Here is a 6,000-nt window from a genome sequence, read left to right as displayed (position 1 = left end):
AATACAGGTTGACACCAGGAAACATTAATGCCACTGCATCTTTGCTGTTTTCTCATGTGGAAGTCTGTTTAATGTGAAAACAAGGTGATATCTAATTAGCACACAGGTAAGGAATTAAGAACATCTTTATTTAAGGGTGAAGGTGTTTCTCACAAAATCGTTGCCCCAATGCATCATTGAAATTCAAGCTGGAAAGATGATTTTAATATATCACTTGTACATTTTGTATTGCTCTTCTGGTGACAATGTAGTTTGTTTTTGTCAATTACCATTTTAATAATCGGGTAAAGAAAATTAATAGGATTTTTGAAAGAAAACAATACTATTAAAACAAATTAAAATGGTAAAAGTTATTGTACTTTAAGTAAAAATAAAAGAGCAAAAATATCAATCCCAGTTTTGGATTACTTTAATTAACAAAAAAAATGCATATAGCAGAGGATAGTTTCAATCTGCCTACCTCTGGGTTATGGACCCAGCATGCTTCCATTACAGTACTCTGCTGCACATGTAAGTGCAAGAGATCCTGAAGCACTCACTCATCATGGGAAAGTACCAATGTGTTTCTTCATTGGTTGATGGAAGAAACATCTTACAAAAACTCTCCACATTATTGACTTTTTAAAATGTTTCTAGGAATCGTTCTAGATGAATGCTTATTAGCCTTTGTCAGTAAGTACTTTTGCAAAGTGTCGCTGTGGCGCAATCAGTTAGTGTGTAAGGCTATTAACCAAAAGGTTGGTGGTTCAATCCCACCCAGGGACTTAATTGACCTTGTTATCAGATTTTGGTGATCTTTAAGTAGACAAGTCAAAATTTCAAACCCACTGTTATGGTGTAGGGTACCTGGCCTTCTCTGATGTTTAGATTTGATTCAGTGATTTTATAAAAACAGCTAGGAAGCACAATTTAGCAGTGGGTTGCAGAGAAAAAGAAATATGCTGGCAGAAAAATCCAATTGAGTGATTAAACAGCTCTTCATTTTCTGGCTTTATTTTTATACTAACAAATTTGTTCTCTGAAAAGTGTCCACAAAGCCAAGTCTCTGATTAACACCTTTGTAGGGATGGTTTTTCACCTATTACTAAATTAAACTTGCTTCATTGGAAAGGCAGCAAGATGCATCCTCATTTCAATGTCTACTGAAATAATACAGGTTGACACCAGGAAACATTAACGCCACTGCATCCTTGCTGCTTTCGCATGTGGAAGTCTGTTTAATGTGAAAACAAGGTGATATCTAATTAGCACACAGGTAAGGAATTAAGAAAATCTTTATTTAAGGGTGAAGATGTTTCTCACAAAATCGTTGCCCCAATGCATCATTGAAATTCAAGCTGGAAAGATGATTTTAATATATCACTTGTACATTTTGTATTGCTCTTCTGGTGACAATGTAGTTTGTTTTTGTCAATTACCATTTTAATAATCGGGTAAAGAAAATTAATTGGATTTTTGAAAGAAAACAATACTGTCAATATACTATTAAAACAAATTAAAATGGTAAAAGTTATTGTACTTTAAGTAAAAATAAAAGAGCAAAAATATCAATCCCAGTTTTGGATTACTTTAATTAACAAAAAAAAAATGCATATAGCAGAGGATAGTTTCAATCTGCCTACCTCTGGGTTATGGACCCAGCATGCTTCCATTACAGTACTCTGCTGCACATGTAAGTGCAAGAGATCCTGAAGCACTCACTCATCATGGGAAAGTACCAATGTGTTTCTTCATTGGTTGATGGAAGAAACATCTTACAAAAACTCTCCACATTATTGACTTTTTAAAATGTTTCTAGGAATCGTTCTAGATGAATGCTTATTAGCCTTTGTCAGTATGTTCTTTCGCAAAGTGTCGTTGTGGCGCAATCGGTTAGTGTGTAAGGCTATTAACCAAAAGGTTGGTGGTTCAATCCCACCCAGGGACTTAATTGACATTGTTATCAGATTGTGGTGATCTTTAAGTAGACAAGTCAAAATTTCAAACCCCCTGTTATGGTGTAGGGTACCTGGCCTTCTCTAATGTAATCAGAGTTAGATTTGATTCAGTGATTTTATAAAAACAGCTAGGAAGAACAATTTAGCAGTGGGTTGCAGAGAAAAAGAAATATGCTGGCAGAAAAATCCAATTGAGTGATTAAACAGCTCTTCATTTTCTGGCTTTATTTTTATACTAACAAATTTGTTCTCTGAAAAGTGTCCACAAAGCCAAGTCTCTGATTAACACCTTTGTAGGGATGGTTTTTCACCTATTACTAAATTAAACTTGCTTCATTGGAAAGGCAGCAAGATGCATCTTCATTTCAATGTCTACTGAAATAATACAGGTTGACACCAGGAAACATTAACGCCACTGCATCCTTGCTGCTTTCGCATGTGGAAGTCTGTTTAATGTGAAAACAAGGTGATATCTAATTAGCACACAGGTAAGGAATTAAGAAAATCTTTATTTAAGGGTGAAGATGTTTCTCACAAAATCGTTGCCCCAATGCATCATTGAAATTCAAGCTGGAAAGATGATTTTAATATATCACTTGTACATTTTGTATTGCTCTTCTGGTGACAATGTAGTTTGTTTTTGTCAATTACCATTTTAATAATCGGGTAAAGAAAATTAATTGGATTTTTGAAAGAAAACAATACTGTCAATATACTATTAAAACAAATTAAAATGGTAAAAGTTATTGTACTTTAAGTAAAAATAAAAGAGCAAAAATATCAATCCCAGTTTTGGATTACTTTAATTAACAAAAAAAAATGCATATAGCAGAGGATAGTTTCAATCTGCCTACCTCTGGGTTATGGACCCAGCATGCTTCCATTACAGTACTCTGCTGCACATGTAAGTGCAAGAGGTCCTGAAGCACTCACTTATCATGGGAAAGTACCAATGTGTTTCTTCATTGGTTGATGGAAGAAACATCTTACAAAAACTCTCCACATTATTGACTTTTTAAAATGTTTCTAGGAATCGTTCTAGATGAATGCTTATTAGCCTTTGTCAGTATGTACTTTTGCTAAGTGTAGCTGTGGCGCAATCAGTTAGTGTGTAAGGCTATTAACCAAAAGGTTGGTTGTTCAATCCCACCCAGGGACTTAATTGACCTTGTTATCAGATTTTGGTGATCTTTAAGTAGACAAGTCAAAATTTCAAACCCCCTGTTATGGTGTAGGGTACCTGGCCTTCTCTGATGTAATCAGAGTTAGATTTGATTCAGTGATTTTATAAAAACAGCTAGGAAGCACAATTTGGCAGTGGGTTGCAGAGAAAAAGAAATATGCTGGCAGAAAAATCCAATTGAGTGATTAAACAGCTCTTCATTTTCTGGCTTTATTTTTATGCTAACTAATTTGTTCTCTGAAAAGTGTCCACAAAGCCAAGTATCTGATTAACATATTTGTAGGGATGGTTTTTCACCTATTACTAAATTAAACTTGCTTCATTGGAAAGGCAGCAAGATGCATCCTCATTTCAATATTTACTGAAATAATACAGGTTGACACCAGGAAACATTAACGCCACTGCATCCTTGCTGCTTTCTCATGTGGAAGTCTGTTTAATGTGAAAACAAGGTGATATCTAATTAGCACACAGGTAAGGAATTAAGAAAATCTTTATTTAAGGGTGAAGATGTTTCTCACAAAATCGTTGCCCCAATGCATCATTGAAATTCAAGCTGGAAAGATGATTTTAATATATCACTTGTACATTTTGTATTGCTCTTCTGGTGACAATGTAGTTTGTTTTTGTCAATTACCATTTTAATAATCGGGTAAAGAAAATTAATTGGATTTTTGAAAGAAAACAATACTGTCAATATACTATTAAAACAAATTAAAATGGTAAAAGTTATTGTACTTTAAGTAAAAATAAAAGAGCAAAAATATCAATCCCAGTTTTGGATTACTTTAATTAACAAAAAAAAATGCATATAGCAGAGGATAGTTTCAATCTGCCTACCTCTGGGTTATGGACCCAGCATGCTTCCATTACAGTACTCTGCTGCACATGCAAGTGCAAGAGATCCTGAAGCACTCACTCATCATGGGAAAGTACCAATGTGTTTCTTCATTGGTTGATGGAAGAAACATCTTACAAAAACTCTCCACATTATTGACTTTTTAAAATGTTTCTAGGAATCGTTCTAGATGAATGCTTATTAGCCTTTGTCAGTATGTTCTTTCGCAAAGTGTCGTTGTGGCGCAATCGGTTAGTGTGTAAGGCTATTAACCAAAAGGTTGGTGGTTCAATCCCTCCCAGGGACTTAATTGACATTGTTATCAGATTGTGGTGATCTTTAAGTAGACAAGTCAAAATTTCAAACCCCCTGTTATGGTGTAGGGTACCTGGCCTTCTCTAATGTAATCAGAGTTAGATTTGATTCAGTGATTTTATAAAAACAGCTAGGAAGAACAATTTAGCAGTGGGTTGCAGAGAAAAAGAAATATGCTGGCAGAAAAATCCAATTGAGTGATTAAACAGCTCTTCATTTTCTGGCTTTATTTTTATACTAACAAATTTGTTCTCTGAAAAGTGTCCACAAAGCCAAGTCTCTGATTAACACCTTTGTAGGGATGGTTTTTCACCTATTACTAAATTAAACTTGCTTCATTGGAAAGGCAGCAAGATGCATCTTCATTTCAATGTCTACTGAAATAATACAGGTTGACACCAGGAAACATTAACGCCACTGCATCCTTGCTGCTTTCGCATGTGGAAGTCTGTTTAATGTGAAAACAAGGTGATATCTAATTAGCACACAGGTAAGGAATTAAGAAAATCTTTATTTAAGGGTGAAGATGTTTCTCACAAAATCGTTGCCCCAATGCATCATTGAAATTCAAGCTGGAAAGATGATTTTAATATATCACTTGTACATTTTGTATTGCTCTTCTGGTGACAATGTAGTTTGTTTTTGTCAATTACCATTTTAATAATCGGGTAAAGAAAATTAATTGGATTTTTGAAAGAAAACAATACTGTCAATATACTATTAAAACAAATTAAAATGGTAAAAGTTATTGTACTTTAAGTAAAAATAAAAGAGCAAAAATATCAATCCCAGTTTTGGATTACTTTAATTAACAAAAAAAAATGCATATAGCAGAGGATAGTTTCAATCTGCCTACCTCTGGGTTATGGACCCAGCATGCTTCCATTACAGTACTCTGCTGCACATGTAAGTGCAAGAGGTCCTGAAGCACTCACTTATCATGGGAAAGTACCAATGTGTTTCTTCATTGGTTGATGGAAGAAACATCTTACAAAAACTCTCCACATTATTGACTTTTTAAAATGTTTCTAGGAATCGTTCTAGATGAATGCTTATTAGCCTTTGTCAGTATGTACTTTTGCTAAGTGTAGCTGTGGCGCAATCAGTTAGTGTGTAAGGCTATTAACCAAAAGGTTGGTTGTTCAATCCCACCCAGGGACTTAATTGACCTTGTTATCAGATTTTGGTGATCTTTAAGTAGACAAGTCAAAATTTCAAACCCCCTGTTATGGTGTAGGGTACCTGGCCTTCTCTGATGTAATCAGAGTTAGATTTGATTCAGTGATTTTATAAAAACAGCTAGGAAGCACAATTTGGCAGTGGGTTGCAGAGAAAAAGAAATATGCTGGCAGAAAAATCCAATTGAGTGATTAAACAGCTCTTCATTTTCTGGCTTTATTTTTATGCTAACTAATTTGTTCTCTGAAAAGTGTCCACAAAGCCAAGTATCTGATTAACATATTTGTAGGGATGGTTTTTCACCTATTACTAAATTAAACTTGCTTCATTGGAAAGGCAGCAAGATGCATCCTCATTTCAATATTTACTGAAATAATACAGGTTGACACCAGGAAACATTAACGCCACTGCATCCTTGCTGCTTTCTCATGTGGAAGTCTGTTTAATGTGAAAACAAGGTGATATCTAATTAGCACACAGGTAAGGAATTAAGAAAATCTTTATTTAAGGGTGAAGATGTTTCTCACAAAATCGTTGCCCCAATGCAT

This window comes from Pseudophryne corroboree, unplaced genomic scaffold (genome assembly GCF_028390025.1).
Source record: "Pseudophryne corroboree isolate aPseCor3 unplaced genomic scaffold, aPseCor3.hap2 scaffold_652, whole genome shotgun sequence".
Classification (NCBI taxonomy): Eukaryota; Metazoa; Chordata; class Amphibia; order Anura; family Myobatrachidae; genus Pseudophryne; species Pseudophryne corroboree.
Note: the sequence above shows the minus strand (reverse complement) of the source record.